The sequence below is a fragment of the Salvelinus fontinalis genome, chromosome 8, assembly GCF_029448725.1.
Source record: "Salvelinus fontinalis isolate EN_2023a chromosome 8, ASM2944872v1, whole genome shotgun sequence".
Lineage (NCBI taxonomy): Eukaryota > Metazoa > Chordata > Actinopteri > Salmoniformes > Salmonidae > Salvelinus > Salvelinus fontinalis.
Window position 1 is genome coordinate 9855157 of NC_074672.1, and position 18941 is coordinate 9874097.

The 18941-nt window shown below is 41.6% G+C and overlaps 1 pseudogene; it reads right to left on the minus strand.

Moving 5' to 3' along the window:
• Positions 1-7853: 7853 nt before the first annotated feature.
• LOC129861421 (serine protease hepsin-like) lies at positions 7854-18699 on the minus strand (annotated as a pseudogene).
• Positions 18700-18941: the final 242 nt, after the last annotated feature.

The following is an 18941-nucleotide window of genomic DNA, read 5'->3' on the forward strand; positions in this document are numbered from 1 at the left end:
CTATTCTGTGGTATTTGGATTTTTTGCAAGTTGCTACTGTATAATTACACCTTCACATGTTTTAAACATCTTATCTTACAGTGGTGTGACCATAGAACTAGAATGAGTTTACCAGTCAAATTGACACGATGAGAAGTTCCAAGCCTGTTCTACTCATTTTATTTCTATGGGTGGGACAACATGTTGCCCTGCCATGTATTCAACACACATTGGTGCTATCCAAAACTGGAAACGGTGAATAGTTTAAAAAAAAATCTGCCCATGGATAAACCATCAGAATTGCAGACATTTCCTATTGATTTTTTTTCTCCACTGTACCAATTGTAGTAAAATTTAAAACAATGAAAGATGTTGTAATCTTTTAGTCAGTATTGAAAGCCCAAAATGTACTGTACTTTTGTAGTGATAAAAACGTTATCTTTCAGATAAATGTTTCTTTGTTAACCTCAAGGCTTGAGGTCTGTTCACTATGCATAAACGCTATGCATCAGTGGTGCAACTCAGAAAAGAGGCATAATTATGGCCTATTTGACCAACGTTTTGAGGAGTTGTTAATGGGGATCATTTGTTGTCTATTTGGTTTAGCAAAATGAAACGATAAAAATAGGCTTTTGTCAGCACTCCTCTGTGCCCTGTTTCCCAAAAGCATCTTGCTATGTTCATCATTAGAACCATAGGATGGAAACAGTAATGATGAACATAGCCTTAAGATGCCTTTGGGACACCGGGCCCTGCTCTGTGATCTGTAAAGCCACTAGTCTATTTTCAGTTGCTTGTCTCTGCCCACTTGGAGTCTGATTGGTGTGATGACCTGTCAGTAACTTCATTTTAACATCAACAGCCCATCCACTTCTGATTTTTTTTTTTGGGGGGTGGGGGGGCTCATTCGCTGAATGCCCAATAGTGTTGAACCGAGATGCTGTGGCGAAGACAAGTGAAAAGACAACTGTAAAAAGAGACTACAAAGCCATAGTGCAGCACCATATTATTACAGAGAAAAGTTACATCTCTCCACCAGGGGTCAGCCAACCCTCTTTCTCAGCTGAATTTTCTAGTCGTTTCTAGATGTCTACAGTGGTTGCCCCATTTCCTGGCTTATCTTCATCTCTTCACAACTTCATACCAAATGTAACTTGTCTGAATATACAGTACCAGTCAAGTTTGGACACACCTACTCATTCAAGGGTTTTTCTTTATTTTTACTATTTCTACATTGTAGAATAATAGTGAAGACATGAAAATTATGAAATAACACATATGGAATCATGTAGTAACCAAAAAAGTGTTAAACAAATCAAAATAAATTTCAGATTCTTCAAATTAGCCACCCACCCTTTCCTGACAGTTTTGCACACTCTTGGCATTCTCTCAACCAGCTTCACCTGGAATGCTTTTCCAACAGTCTTGAAGGAGTTCACACATATCCTGAGCCCTTGTTGGCTTCTTTTCCTTCACTCTGCGGTCCAACTCATTCCAAACCATTTTCCACTGGTCTAATGTCCATTGTTCATGTTTCCAAGCAAGTCTCTTCTTCCTATTGGTGTCCTTTAGTAGTGGTTTCTTTGCAGCAATTCGATCATGAAGGCCTGATTCATGCAGTCTCCTCTGAACAGTTGATGTTGAGATGTGTCTGTTACTTGAACTCTGTGAAGCATTTATTTGGGCTGCAGTTTCTGAGGCTGGTAACTCTAATGAACTTAGAGGTAACTCTGCGTCTTCCTTTCCTGTGGTGATCCTAATGAGAGACAGTTTCATCATAGTGCTTGATCGTTTTTGTGACTGCACTTGAAGAAATGTTAAAAATTCTTGAAATGTTCCTTATTGGCTGACCTTCATGTCTTAAAGTAATGATGGACTGTCGTTTCTCTTTGCTTGTTTCAGCTGTTTTTGCCATAATATGGACTTGGTCTTTTGCCAAATAGGGCTATCTTCTGCATACCACCCCTACCTTGTCACAACACAACTGATTGGCTCAAACGCATTAAGAAGGAAAGAAATTCCACAAGTTAACTTTTAACAAGGCACATCTGTTAATTGAAATGCATTCCAGGTGACTACCTAATGAAGCTGGTTGAGAGAATGCCAAGAGTGTGCAAAGCTGTCATCATGGCAAAGGGTGGCTACTTTGAAGAATCTCAAATATAAAATATATTTTGATTTGCTTAACACTTTTTTGGTTACTACATGATTCCATATGTGTTATTTCATAGTTTTGATATCTTCCCTATTTATCTACAATGTAGAAAATAGTAAAAAAAATAAAGAAAAGCCCTTGAATGAGTAGGTGTGTCCCAACTTTTGACTGGTACTGGAATGTCTAACCATTTGAAGCAGTAGGCTATGTGGCGAGCTATACTTTGACGATGCAAAGCAGTGTCGTATTTTTGGATTTACCATTGGGCCCTGTTCCTTAACATTTGGATGCAAATTTGATCCACAAAGGTGTTGAATACAAGGGGGTTTTCATGTTCATAAGTGCAACGTTGTATCACAGTGTGATGGGATTAAAACTTTTATGACTGACTATTCTCTAAATTTGTAATGCCTGTGTGTTAGTGTCATTGTTGATTGCATCCATGTTCCCAGCTTTGACTATCAGGTAGGTCGAAAGGCTACAACAAAAACCGCAAATGAAAAGTTACATTTTGGAAAGAGTCATAACTAAAGTAGCTAAATAGTAGACATTCAATATATGATGACATGTATATTTACCAATACTGTGGTGTATGAACACATACGGCAACTGTCAGTATTCAGTCCTGGCTGATGATGATGGCGCCTCCACAGTGATGCTGGAAAGGATCTGCTGCCATCAGTCAGTTCATGATAGAGACTTGCCGTGGCCAAATAATAGGGTCAACTGTGGTGCTTTCAAGACAACTGGGAACTCTGGGGGGAAAAAACTAAGTCAAATCACGATGTCAGTGACCTTCAGGTCAGAACGTCGTAGCTCTAGAAAGATACAAGTGTTTCCGACTTGGAATTCCGATTTATTCCGACTATTTTTCCAGAGTTCCCAGTTGACTTGAACACACTGAAGTCGGAGACTTCCCAGTTTTAAACGATGCATTGGAGTGCCACTAATAAACCGACCACCACCATAATCACCATAGTCAGGTGGCATCATTGTTGATGGTGTCTGGTCTCGTTCCACAATTTACTAAAAAGGAAGACAAGAACCATAATGCTGAGTTTGTGCTTCAGCTTAATGGCAGACAACCTCTCCATTTGATTTGGTAGGACTACAAAAGGGATGGGCAACTTTGATGGGGGTGGGGGCCACAAACAATCAACTCCTCACGAGGGCCCGCAGTTGCTCGCAGGTCTGCATACCCACATCTACAGTTGAAGTCGGAAGTTTACATACACCTTAGCCAAATACATTTAAACTCAGTTTTTCACAATTCCTGACATTTAATCCTAGTAAAAATTCCCTGTTTTAGGTCAGTTCGGATCACTTTATTTTAAGAATGTGAAATGTCAGAATAATAGTAGAGAGAATAATAGTAGATTTATTTCAGCTTTTATTTCTTTCATCACATTCCCAGTGGGTCAAAAGTTACATACACTCAATTAGTATACGGTAGCATTGCCTTTAAATTGTTTAACTTTGGTAAAATGTTTCGGGTAGCCTTCCACAAGCTTCCCACAAAAAAATTGGGTGAATTTTGACCCATTCCTTCTGACAGAGCTGGTGTAACTGAGTCAGGTTTGTAGGCATCCTTGCTCGAACACACTTTTTCAGTTCTGTCCACACATTTTCTACAGGATTGAGGTCAGGGCTATGTGATGGCCACTCCAATACATTGACTTGGGACTTTGTAGTCCTTAAGCCATTTTTCCACAACTTTGGAAGTATGCTTGTGGTCATTGTCCATTTGGAAGACTCATTCGCAACCAAGCTTTAACTTCCTGACTGATGTCTTGAGATGTTACTTCCAATATATCCACATAATTTTCCTTCCTCCTGACGCCATCTATTTTGTGAAGTGCACCAGTCCCCCCACAACATGATGCTGCCACCCGTGCTTCACTGTTCGGATGGTGTTCTTCGGCTTGCAAGCCTCCCCCTTTTTCTTCGAAACATAACAATGGTCATTATGGCCAAACAGTTCTATTTTTGTTTCATCAGACCAGAGGACATTTCTCCAAAAAGTAAAATTTTTGTCCCCATGTGCAGTTGCAAATCATAGTCCGGCTTTTTTTAATGGAGGTTTTGGAGCAGTGACTTCTTCCTTGCTGAGCGGCCTTTCAGGTTATGTCGATATAGGACTTGTTTTACTATGGATATAGATACTTTTGTACCTGTTTCCTCCAGCATCTTCACAAGGTCCTTTGCTGTTGTTCTGGGATTGACTTGCACTTTTCGCACCAAAGTACGTTCATCTCTAGGAGACAGAACGCGTCTCCTTCCTGAGTGGAATGACGCTGGTGTTTATATGCATACTATTGTGTGTACAGATGAACATGGTACCTTCAGGCGTTTGTAAATTGATCTCATGGATGAACCAGACTTGTGGACGTCTACAATTATTTTTCTGTGTTCTTGGCTGATTTCTTTTGATTTTCCCATGATGTCAAGCAAAGAGGCACTGAGTTTGAAGTTAGGCCTTGAAATACATCCACAGGTACACCTCCAATTGACTCAAATGATGTCAATTAGCCTATCAGAAGCTTCTAAATCCATTACATAATTTTCTGGAATTTTCCAAGCTATTTAAAGGCACAGTCAACTTAGTGTATGTAAACTTCTGACCCACTGGAGTTGTGATTAAGTGAAATAATCTGTCTGTAAACAATTGTTGGAAAAATTACGTGTGTCTTGCACAAAGTAGATGTCCTAACCGACCTGACAAAACTATAGTTTGTTAACAAGAAATTTGGGGAGTGGTTGAAAAATACGTTTTAATGACACCATCCTTGCATACGTGTATGTAAACTTCCGACTTCAACTGTATGTTGTAGTGTTAAAGCAAGTCTCTTGCAATTCTACACATTTGCCATGGGGCGGAGAGGAAAATTAGCTGTTTTCATTTCTACACATTTTTCCATAGGGTGGAGAGAAATGTTTGCAGTTTTTAATATGATATCTGAGTAAAAATCGATTATGATAACAAGTTTAGATTGCCAAGTTAGCTGGCCACTAAACTATCTAAAAAATGTTAATGACATGACTAATTGACTGATTATCAGTGACTGACATAAAAAGAGAAAAACTGCTGATGCACAAGCAAATTTTGTATTCTACTATTCTCACTCAAAACAGTAAGTTGAGTACCTGACTGAGTTCCAAATTTCAGATTTCTGCATAAAATGATAATCAAATTTGATCTGATCTTCATCTAAGTCACAACAATAGACAGACATAGTGTGCTTAAACTAATAACACAAATTATTGTATTCAGTATAGACAACAAAAAAACATATTTTAAACATTCACAGTGTAGGTTGGAAAAGGTATGTGAACCCCTAGGCTAATGACTTCTCCAAAAGATATTTGGAGTCAGGTGTCAGCTTACCTGGAGTCCAATCAATGAGACGAGATTGGATATATTGGAGCTGCTTTGCCATATAAAAAACACTAACAAAATTTGAGTTTGCTATTCACAAGAAGCATTGCCTGATGTGAACCATGCCTCGAACAAGAGATCTCAGAAGACCTAAGATTAAGAATAGTTGACTTACATAAAAGCTGGAAAGAATTACAAAAGTATCTCTAAAAGCCTTGATGTTCATCAGTCCATGGTAAGACAAAGTGTCTATAAATGGAGAAATTTCAGCACTGTTGCTACTCTCCCTAGGAGTGGCCGTCCTGCAAAGATGACTGCAAGAGCACAGCGCAGAATGCTCAACGAGGTTAAGAAGAATCTTAGAGTGTCAGCTAAAGACTTACAGAAATCTCTGGAACAAGCTAACATCTCCGTTGACGAGTCTATGATACGTAAAACACCAAACAAGAATGGTGTTCATGGGAGGACACCACAGAAGAAGCCACTGCTGTCCAAAAAAAACATTGCTGCACGTCTGAAGTTTGCAAAAGTGCACCTGGATGTTCCACAGCACTACTCGCAAAATAGTCTGTGGACAGATGAAACTACAGTTGAGTTGTTAGGAAGGAAGTTTGGAACACTGTGTGTGGAAAGAAAAAGGCACAGCACACCAACATCAAAACCTTATCCCATCTGTAAAGTATGGTGGAGGGAGTATCATGGTTTGGGGCTGCTTTGCTGCCTCAGGGCCTGGACAGCTTGCTATCATCAATGGGAAAATGAATTCCCAAGTTAATCAAGACATTTTTCAGGAGAATGTTAGGATTTCTGTCCGCCAATTGCAGCTCAACAGAACTTAGATGACGCAATAGGACAACAAGACTTGAAATCAACAACAGAATGGCTTGAACAGAAGAAAATACACATTCTGGAGTGGCCCAGTCAGAGTTCTGACCTCAACCCGATTGAGATGCTGTCGCATGACCTCAAGACAGCAGTTCATGCAAGACATCCCAAGAATAATGCTGAACTGAAACAGTTTTGTAAAGCGGAATGGCCCAAAATTCCTCCTGACCATTGTGCAGGTCTGATCAGCAACTACAGAAAACATTTGGTTGAGGTTATTGCTGCCAAAAGAGGGTAAACCATTTATTAAATCCAATGGTTCACATACTTTTTCCACACTGTACTGTGAATGTTTACACGCTGTTCATAAAGACATGAAAACGTATAATTGTTTATGTGTTATTAGTTTAAGCAGACTGTGGTTGTCTATTGTTGTGACCTGGATGAAGATCAGATCAGATTCTTTTGACCAATTTATGCAGAAATCCAGGTATTTCCAAAGGGTTCACATACTTTTTCTTGCCACTGTTTATATAAGGCCTATATTTTGTGGGGTGGGGGTAGAAATTGATCCAAGGGCCTTCGCGCGGGCCACCAATCCAAGGGCCTGCTCGCGGGCCACCAGTTGCCCATCCCTGGCCTACATAAAGCTGATTGAGATGGGGCTGCTGGGAAAATGTTACTACACAAATGAATCAATTGAGCTATGGATGAGGCCTAACTTCCACGATCAGTAGCGGTACGTGGGTAAAATCACTGGGGAAGCCAAGCCAGTAAAGCCATATTACAAGGCATGTTGTGATATTTACGTTGTTTGCTCTGTAATCGTTCATACGCCACCATGATATAGGCCTTCAATAAGGCGCCGACAACAAAAAGACGACAGTCACAGAGTAGTGGAATAAATTCCACTATACGTTTGTTTCATCACAAAGCCGGAGAGCAACATCTGTCCAATGAAGTCCACAAAGCAAATATTGCACGTAACAAGCAGTTATATGACCTGCAGCATAGTGAAGCAAGTTCATGTTTTCGTCATTTTACAAAGAAACGAGCTACTGATTTAGAACCACGTAGTTACGGCAAGTCAGCACAAAGACAACAGGAGCACTGCCTCCGCTATTCCAGGACCATTTGAACTTAAACATGAGAAAATCAACAATGCTATATACTATGCTTAGTTTAATACACTGAAAACAAGCATAAAGATACCCAAAAAAAAGTCTTTCAACAATGTAGCTTAATATAATGTGGCTATCCATGGTACTGATTGGTGTGTGTGTGTGCACAAGCAAGCGAGTAAAAAAAACAAAAGTTTAGTTGAACCTAGATAAAATGCTTGCTAGCCTAACTTCCTCGCATGGGCAAAAATGAACCAGCTAAATTAGCTAGTGACTTGACTTTTTGTCAGGTGTTAGTTGTGCAGAGGTGAGAACGGAGTCAGGCGCAGGACACAGAACTGAGTAAAATAACTAACTTTACTCGGGAAAATAATCCGGGAATAAATCCACGCAGGGATCACAAACCCTAACACAAAAGACGAACACAAACCAGGAACACTCACGCACAAGACATAATGGGAACCAGAGGCTTAAATAGGGAAATAATAATAACTTATTGGGAACCAGGTGTGTACACTCAAGACATAACAAATGGAAAACAGAAACATGGATCGGTGGTTACCTATCACATTTATAAAGTCAACTTATTACTCATAACCTCGTATCATATCATCATTCTGAACAGTCGTAACCTCTTTGCATCTGCAAACTTCCGAGCCTTATGATTCAGTACTACACAAATTGGTTTAATTATTTATTTACTAGCTAACTAAACGGTAACACTGGATAAACATACACACTTAATACATTAAAAACAGGTTCCTAGCGGACTGACAACAATATGGCTGCTTGTTACAAAAGACATGGAGAGAGAGGGACAGAGACACTTAACGTTGGTACATTTTAGATACTACTCTCACTTATAGCACTCCTATGCTTTACACACCAACCGTCACCCGCTTGAAGTAAGAAATCCTGAATGTATTTACGTGAAAATGCCTTGGTTTGCTGTGTATCTCTCTGAACTGGGCCGCCTTGGAAAGGGGTTGGGCCTTTTCGTGGCACGCTTGTAAGGCTCTGATTGTCCAAAAGGGATCCCCACCTGTCTTCTACTGTTGTTCTTCTCTGCAGTCGTCCGGTATCCGGTGACTTGTTGTGTAGTCCTGAACAGAACTACAGAGTTGATTTTCCTTCCATTCGCTCCTGAAGCTTCTTTGAAGATAGGCCAGCCAGCCGTGTAGATGGTTCCCAGTGGGGTGATGAGAATACGATGGTTTGAAAAGAGTAGTAGAATGGTCCCACTTAAATTCTCTTTTGAAGATACTTTACTTAGGACAGCTAATCAGCCGTACCAGTGATTGTACGGGAGGTGACTTTATCATCTCTACCTCGTGTTGAGATTGAGTTCAAACTACTTTAAAAGTGAGCTGCAGCTCTATGTCTCTCTGGTCTGATAGGTTAATTCTTATCTCATAATTTTATGTAGTTTGTTCAAAAGGGCAGTTCCTTCAGGCTGACACGCTCTCTGACCTCACTCACAGGCGTGACTTGTCACTGTGCAAAGTTATGTAAAACTATTATCTCTTATGGTTCCAAATTTCATGTCCCTCTCTTAACAAAAATACTCATAATTTTTCATATTTCATGCACAACGCATAGAATGGACACTTCACACATATAGTGGGTATATACTATCCAAGTTACAGTATTTCCTTTATAACATTTTTAATGACATCACAAAATAACCAAAATGACATTAGTGTTCTTTGGATCGCCTCTGACCATTCCCCACATCCTAAGTTAGAAATATTGTTCTAGTATTCGCTTTAGAACGTGTTAGTTACGTGTTAGAGTTTCGGCAGGAGAAGTCTTCTTAAAACAAAGGCACATTCCTCTGGTGAACATTGGAAAGGGAGATGCTGAATGTTCTGTCCTTGACTTACAACAGGGCGTGAGGTGTTAACCCCCACCAGTTCCCTCCTCCCCCCTCTCCAGGTGAGGGGGGGTCTGGTTGAAGTTATTTATTGCAAAGCTGATCTGACCTATTTGGATCCTCACAGGACAGTCATGACACTAGTTAACGTGAGCCTACTAGGCTACATCTAGGCTAACGTTACATATTTAAGTGATAATGCCCGAGATGCCGGTGTTTGGAGGATATATTGGCACGGGTGTTGTTAGGGCCAAGACGAGGTCGAGGGCCGGCAAACCATGCCAATATATCCTCCAAACCCTGGCATCGAGGGAATTATCACTTTTATACATCGGGTTACCAACATATTCAAATAATGATTGACATATTTTCATTAAAAATTTTATTTTGATTCATTTACTTGTAATATTTCATCCCACAAGATATAGTCCCGACACAAATCTAGGGTTGCTTCCTAACCCGGCTGGTTGTTTGTTCAATCGGTTCGGTTGCCAGAGACGCGACCCAGTCGTTGTCTTTTTGTTCTGTATCTACGGATGCATCCCAGTCGTAGCTAGCCCAACTACGGCTAACTTAGTCACTTCAAACAGTGCAGCCAGAAGAACAACAATGTAGCTTCATTTGCATTTGTTAAAGCTGTTATCTAGTGACATTTATTTCGCTACATCCATAACAATGAGCTAATGATGCAAGATTTCACCTGGCATAGAAATGTACTCTCTCGTCGGGACACTGTTGTTCAAGAGCTAGCCAACAACACAGATACCTGTTTTCTATTGATAGTTATTCGTATACACTACCGGTCAAAAGTTTTAGAACACCTACTCATTCAAGGGTTTTTCTTTATTTTTACTATTTTCCACATTTTAGAATAATAGTGAAGACATCAAAACTATGAAATAACATATATTGAATCATGTAGTTACCAAAAAAGCTTTGCACACTCTTGGCATTCTCTCAACCAGCTTCATAAGGAATGCATTTCAATTAACAGGTGTGCCTTCTTAAAAGTTAATTTGTGGAATTTATTTTCTTAATGCATTTGACCCAATCAGTGTTCTGTGGGGTATACAGGGGGTATACAGAAGATAGCCCTATTTGCTAAAAGACCAAGTCCATATTATGGCAAGAACAGCTCAAATAAGCAAAGAAAAATGACAGTCTATCATTACTTTAAGACATGAAGGTCAGTCAATACGGAACATTTCAAGAACTTTGAACGTTTCTTCAAGTGCAGTCGCAAAAAAACATCAAGCGCTATGATGAAACTGTCTCTCATGAGGACCACCACAGGAAAGGAAGACCCAGAGTTACCTCTGCTGCATAGGAACATTTCATTAGAGTTACCAGCCTCAGAAATTGCAGCCCAAATAAATGCTTCACAGAGTTCAAGTAACAGACACATCTCAACATCCACTGTTCAGAGGAAACTGTGTGAATCAGGCCTTCATGGTCGAATTGCTGCAAAGAAACCACTACTAAAGGACACCAATAATAAGAAGAGACTTGCTTGGGCCAAGAAACATAAGCAATGGACATTAGACCGGTGGAAATCTGTCCTTTGGTCTGGAGTCCAAATTGGAGATTTTTGGTTCCAACCGCCATGTCTTTGTGATACACGGTGTGGGTGAACGTATGATCTCCGCATGTGTATTTCCCATCACAAAGCATGGAGGAGGTGCTATGGTGTGGGGGTGCTTTGCTGGTGACACTGTCAGTGATTTATTTAGAATTCAAGGCACACTTAACCAGCATGGCTACCACACCATTTTGCAGCGATACGCCACCCCATCTGGTGTGGGCTTAGTGACTATCATTTGTTTTTCAACAGGACAATGACCCAACACACCTCCAGGTGGTATAAGGGATATTTTACCAAGAAGGAGAGTGATGGAGTGCTGCATCAAATGACCTGGCCTCCACAGTCCCCCGACCTCAACCAAATTGAGATTGTTTGGGATGAGTTGGACCGCAGAGTGAAGGAGAAGCAGCCAACAAGTGCTCAGCATATGTGGAAACTCCTTCAAGACTGTTGGAAAAGCATTCCAGGTGAAGCTGGTTGAGAGAATGCCAAGAATGTGCAAAGCTGTCAGCAAAAACTTCCGGCGCCGAGAGAGATGGCCGCCTCGCTTCACGTTCCTAGGAAACTATGCAGTATTTCGTTTTTTATATGTTATTTCTTACATTGTTACCCCAGGTAATCTTAGGTTTTATTACATACAGAGGAACTATTGGATATAAGAGCAACATCAACTCACCAACATTACGACCAGGAATATGACTTTCCCAAAGCAGATCCTCTGTTTTGCCCACCACCCAGGACAATGGATCGGATCCCAGCCGGCGACCCAAAACAACGACGCCGTAGAAGGGGCAGATGGAGCGGTCTTCTGGTCAGGCTCCGTAGACGGGCACATCGCGCACCGCTCCTGAGCATACTACTCGCCAATGTCCAGTCTCTTGACAACAAGGTAGATGAAATCCGTGCAAGGGTAGCCTTCCAGAGAGACATCAGAGACTGTAACGTTCTATGTTTCACGGAAACATGGCTCATTCGAGACACGCTATCGGAGTTGGTACAGCCAGCTGGTTTCTTCACGTATCGCGCCGACAGAAACAAGCATCTTTCTGGTAAGAAGAAGGGTGGGGGTGTATGCCTTATGATTAACGAGACGTGGTGTGATCATAACAACATACAGGAACTCAAGTCCTTCTGTTCTCCTGACTTAGAATTCCTCACAATCAAATGCCAACCGCATTATCTACCTGAAGAATTCTCTTAGATTATAATCACAGCCGCATATATCCCCCCCAAGCAGACACATCGATGGCCCTTAACGAACTTCATTTGACTCTATGTAAACTGGAAACCACATATCCTGAGGCTGTATTTATTGTAGCTGGGGATTTTAACAAGGATAATCTGAAAACAAGGCTCCCTAAATTCTATCAGCATATCGATTGCGCTACCAGGGCTGGCAAAACCCTATAGATCATTGTTATGTTATTCTAACTTATTCTAACTTCCGTGACGCATATAAGGCCCTCCCCCGCCCTCCTTTCGGAAAAGCTGCCCACGACTCCATTTTGTTGCTTCCAGCCTATAGATATAAACTAAAACAGGAAGCTCCCGCGCTCAGGTCTGTTCAACGCTGGTCCGACCAATCGGATTCCACGCTTCATGATTGCTTCGATCACGTGGACTGGGATATGTTCCGCATTGTGGCGAACAACAACATTGATGAATACGCTGATTCGGTGAGCGGGTTTATTAGCAAGTGCATCGGTGATGTCGTACCCACAGCGTCTATTAAAACATTCCCAAACCAGAAACCGTGGATTGATGGCAGCATTCGCGCAAAACTGAAAGGGCGAACCACTGCTTTTAATCAGGGCAAGGTGACCGGAAACATGACCGAATACAAACAGTGTAGCTATTCCCTCTGCAAGGCAATCAAACAAGCTAAGCGTCAGTATAGAGACAAAGTAGAGTCGCAATTCAACAGCTCAGACACGAGAGGTATGTGGCAGGGTCTACAGTTAATCACGGACTATAAAAGGAAAAACAGCCCGTCGTGGACCAGGATGTCTTGCTCCCAGACAGACTAAACAACTTCTTTGCTCGCTTTGAGGACAATACGGTGCCACTGACACGGCCCGCTACCAAAACCTGCGGGCTCTCCTTCACTGCAGCCGACGTGAGCAAAACATTTAAACGTGTCAACCCTCGCAAGGCTGCAGGCCCAGACGGCATCCCCAGCCGCGTCCTCAGAGCATGCGCAGACCAGCTGGCTGGTGTGTTTACGGACATATTCAATCAATCCTTATCCCAGTCTGCTGTCCCCACATGCTTCAAGAGGGCCACCATTGTTCATGTTCCCAAGAAAATAAAATGCAAATTAATTACTTAAAAATCATACAATGTGATTTTCTGGATTTTTGTTTTAGATTCCGCCTCTCACAGTTGAAGTGTACCTATGATAACAATTACAGACCTCTACATGCTTTGTAAGTAGGAAAACCTGCAAAATCGGCAGTGTATCAAATACTTGTTCTCCCCGCTGTACATTACTCTTACAGAATTTCCACTTGGGCAATTTAATCAACCTTTTGGATGATTTTATTTTTTAAACTAAGACAAGAACTTATAGCTGCCTTTTTCCAACAAAACCTAGGTACAGCAGATCCATTTATTATATGGGACACTTTTAAATGTGCCTTTAGAGGCCATGAAATTCTATGCTCATATTCAAAACAAAATCATAATAGGTCAATAGAGTTCATAATAGAGTGACTAACAGTACAGATAGATAGCAATTAAAACGGTACCATAGAGGCACAGAATAAGCAAGAGGAAAAACAAAAAGAACTGGAGGAACTTATTCAAGAAAGATCTAGTGTAATATATTGTAAAAATAAAGCGAACTGGATGGAATATGGGGGATAATGCACCAAATAATTTTTGAATCTTCAACATAGAAACGCTAGTCACCCATCATTCACCAAACTATCTTTTGAAAGAGGAAGCAAAGTACTTTAAGCATATGTCTTTGTTTCAGTCTTCTCCATCTCCACTAACCAAAGTTAATTGTACGGACGTTTTTTCTATTAATAATGAACAGCTGTACAGAAAGACTCACGTGAAGGCGAAATTACAGGAGAAACTTCTTGATGAAATTAAAGCCTTTTAAATCCGGGGAAACTCCAGGGCTGGATGGCATACCAGTTAAGGTACATTAAACATTTTTGGATGTACTCATAGGACCGTTATTAGGATGTTTTAACCACTCCTAAAAAAATGGTAGATTATCATACTCAACAAAAAGGTCTGATTTCACAATTACTGAAACAATATATAGATCCAGTCCATTCAATAAATTGGAAGCGCCTTACACTTTGGTGTTGTGATGCAAAAATTCTAACAAAATACCTAGCGCATAAAATTAAAAACGTATTGTCGGATATTTTTCAGCCTAGTTTTTTTTATATGGACGATACATTGGAAATAATATAAGACAAGTACTGGAAACTGAAAAATCTGAAAAATCTTGGATACCAGGCCAGGTATTCATAACTGACTGAAAAGGCTGGAGCGAAGGTTCACCTTCCAACAGGACAACGACCCTAAGCACACAGCCAAGACAACGCAGGAGAGGCTTCAGGACAAGTCTCGGAATGTCCTTGAGTGGCCCAGCCAGAGCCCAGACTTTAACCCGATCGAAGATCTCTGGATAGACCTGAAAATGCTGTGCAGCAATGCTCTCCATCCAACCTGACAGAGCTTGAGAGGATCTGCAGGGAAGAATGGGAGAAACTCTCCAAATCCAGATGTGCCACGCTTGTAGCATTATACCCAAGAAGACTCAAGGCTGTAATCGCTGCCAAAGGTGCTTCGACAAAGTACTGAGTAAAGGGTCTGAATAGTTATGTAAATGTAATTACCTGCCGTCCTGTACCTGCCTGACTCTGATTTGGATAACGACTCTTTGCCTGCCTTGACTTATCTTTGCCTGCCTTGACTTACCTTTTGCCTGCCCCTTGTTCTATAATAAACTCTGAGACTCGTACTATTCACCTCCTGTGTCTGCATCTGGGTCTTAGCCCAAGCCTTGATAATTATAGCATTTCTCCTTTGCCAAGATAATCCATCCACCTCACAGGTGTGGCATATCAAGAAGCTGTTTAAAAATCATGATCATCACACAGGTGCACCTTGTGCTGGGGAAAAGAAAATCTGCAGTTTTTTCTAAAATCTGCAGTTTTGTCACACAACACAACGCAACAGACGTCTCAAGTTTTGAGGGAGCTTGCAATTGGAATGCTGACTGCAGGAATGTCCACCAAAGCTGTTGCCAGAGAATTTAATGTTAATTTCTCTACCATAAGCCGCCTCCATCTTTGTTTTAAAGAATTTGGCAGTACGTCCAACTGGCCTCACAACCGCAGACCACATGTAACCACGCCAGCCCAGGACCTCCACATCTGGCTTCTTCACCTAAGGATCGTCTGAGACCAGCCACCCGGACAGCTGATGAAACTGAGGAGTATTTCAGTTTGTAATAAAGCCCTTTTGTGGGGAAAAACTCATTGGCTGGGCCTGCTTCCCCAGTGAGTAGACCTGGCTCCCAAGTGGGTGGGCCTACGCCCATCCATGGCTGCGCCCCTGCCAAGTCATGTTAAATCCATAGATTATGGCCTAATGAATTCATTTCAAATGACTGATTTCCTTATATGAACTCAACTCAGTAAAATCTTTGTAATTGTTGCATGTTGCATTTATATTTTTATTCAGTATCCTGCAACCAAAAACAAGCTACATATGGACAGCACCAAAACAAATGATCTAATGAGTCTGTCTCTTCGTGAGCAAAGTCTGCAGGGGTGGGATGATTGTATCCCCTATACAGCGCATTCGGAAAGTATTCAGACCCCTTGACTTTTTCCACATTTTGTTACGTTACAGCCTTGTTCTAAAATGGATTCAAATGTTTTTTTTCCCTCATCAATTTACACACAATACCCCATAATGACAAAGCAAATACAGGTTTCTAAAATGTTTTGTTAAATTATATAAAATATATATATCACATTTACGTAAGTATTCAGACCCTTTACTCAGTACTTTGTTGAAGCACCTTTGGCAGCGATTACAGCCTCGAGGCTTCTTGGGTATGACGCTGGCACACCTGTATGCCAAGGTGTGCCAAGTCTGAGGTCCTGAGAGCTCTGGAGCAGGTATTCATCAAGGATCTTTCTGTGCTTTGTTCCGTTCATCTTTTACTCAACCCTGACTAGTCTCCCAGTCCCTGCCTCTGAAAAACATCCCCACAGCATGATGCTGCCACCACCATGCTTCACTGTTGGGATGGTGCCAGGTTTCCTCCAGACGTGACGCTTGGCATTCAGGCCAAAGAGTTCAATCTTGGTTTCATTAGACCAGAGAATCTTGTTTCTCATGGTCTGAGAGTCCTGTAGGTGCCTTTTGGCAATCTCCAAGCAGGTTGTCATGTGCCTTTTACTGAGGAGTGGATTCCGCCTGGCCACTCTACCATAAAGGCCTGATTGGTGGAGTGCTGAACTCTGGAGCTCCCTGACCAAGGCCCTTCTCCCCGATTGCTCAGTTTGGCCGGACAGCCAGCTCTAGGAAGAGTCCTGGTGGTTCCAAACTTCTTCCATTTAAGAATGATGGAGGCCACTGTTTTCTTGGGGACCTTCAATGGTGCAGACATGTTTTGGTACCCTTTCCCAGATCTGTGCCTCGAGACAATCCTGTTTCGGAGCTCTACGGACAATTCCTTCGACCTCATGGCTTGGTTTTTGCTCTGACATGCACTGTCAACTGTGGGACCTTATATAGACAGGTGTGTGCCTTTCCAAATCATGTCCAATCAACTGAATTTACCACAGGTGGACTCCAATCAAGTTATAAAAACATATCAAGGATGATCAATGGAAACAGAATGCACCTGAGCTAAATTTCGAGTCTCATAGCAAATGGTCTGAATACTTATGTAAATAATGTATTTCTGTTTTCTATGTTTTATAAATTTGCAACAAATTCTATAAACCTGTTTTTGCTTTTCATTATGGGGTATTGTGTGTACATTTTTGTTATTTAATCAATTTTAGAATAAGGCTGTAACGTAACAAAATGTGGACAAAGTCAAGTGGTCTGACTACTTTCCGAAGGCACTGTAATGGAGAACACAACTTTATTCTCATAATGAATTCATGAAGGAAAAAAAATGAATAAATTAACCCCTTTTTTTATAATGCATCATATGCAGACATATAACGCCTTAGTTATGAGACAGGCATAATGCATGGGGTAAGCACAGGGAGCGACTATAAAAAAAGTTCAAAATGGTCTACGTCCCAAATCGCACCCTATTTCCCATGAGTTCTGGTCAAAAGGAGTGCACTATAAAGGGAATAAGGTGCCATTTTGGACACACAAATGATGGCCATCTCACCTGACATGTGTCAACCCCCCCAGTCTCAGAGCCAGCACAGATCATACCATCCTTGATGTAACTGTTGTACCAGTCTATCCGATTACAAGTGTTTCTCTCAATCAGCTTCTCCTCAACTTCCTGCAGTATGCCCATCGGCTTTTCTAAAGAGAGACCAGACACACATGCTGTATTCATCTAGTGCTAAATTCAACATTCAGCACTGTTGTGCCCTTGAGCAAGGCTCTTATAGTCTAGTCCCAGATCTGTTTGTGCTATCATGTCAACTCCTTGTCTTAACCCCTAACTGCTCTTCACCCAGGGGCACTGAACTGTGGCTGACCCTGTGGTCCTCTCAAATGGGTGTCTTTGTGTTATACGGGGGGTTGAGAGCAGTGCATGAGACCAGCTTCAGATGTAACAGTTTGATTAATAAAGGTAATATTGTAATTTCCTAATAGATCCCACACAAACCTTTGAAATAAGTGCTGCCCCAGCTACTGACAAAACACAGGTTGAGGTTTAAATTGAATTCCTCCATCTCGTCTTCCACTGTACAGACAGGCTGGACAAAGTCAGTGTACTCCAGTGGAGAGCAGAGACGCAGCAGAGGTAGGTCATTGGAGAAGCTGGGGTGGTGAAACTTCTCATGAGTTCTGACCTCTGTAACATAGCGCTGTTAGCACATTGAGTTCTGCCAACATGCGTAGACTGGACATCCTATGGGGTCTAGGTGCAGCAGAAAAGAGAGTTGGGGTGAACAACAAAAATGACTGTATTTAGCAGAAAAGTGATAGCAGCTTTTTTACATTGAGCAACGACTAAGGAAAAATGGCAGCGTGTGTCGGTCACTAATGTCATTTCAAAGTGTTATAGCATTGTCTTATTTGGGCTAAACAATTAACAAAATAGTAATCCGAAAGGTGTAGCCAAGCCTGCATGTATCAGTTCCACTGTTAATTACCTATATCAAGTAAATATACCTTTATGCCTTTTTTGGATTTAGCTGCTTTACAGTAATTCTTCGAGCCTATACCAATATATATGTGTGCTCTTGCCAACTACATTGCTGTCGTTGTCCAGCCAAACGCATGGCATAACAGTGAGTGACAAGGAGTTGGCATGATAGCCCAATCGGACTGGCACTCAGGCTAGGATTTCTCTAATAGAAATATCTACTAAATATAGGCTGCCTATTCTTGCAGGCCTGTAAATGACTCACGGAACGACTGTGCAGCAGTGAGCACCCAGAGGTTGTTGAGGATAGTCCCGCCACAGAGGTGCCACGACTTCACTTGCACGCTGGCCTGCCAAGGCCAAGCACCCAATGGTGCATCACGCCCTCCAACAACACGTGACGCTCCTGGAGCGTCTGCCAACGGCCGCTGTCAGCATGCGATCATGAACAACACCGAATATTAAACGTTTAGAATGTACATTTAAGTTTCAGTTAAAGTTTTGATTTACATTAGAAATGGGGAAGATCTCCCATGTGTCAGTTAAATAGGATCAGCGTTCGCGTCATCGCCTCGGAATGTATTGGCAACTTTGAGTGAGCCACATTCAGGCCACGTTCAAGCATCGTTTAGCGCGGGCTCCAAGTGCAAACCCTAGCCTACTCGTTGCGAACAAGTCTACGATTTACTTCCGTGTGCTGAAA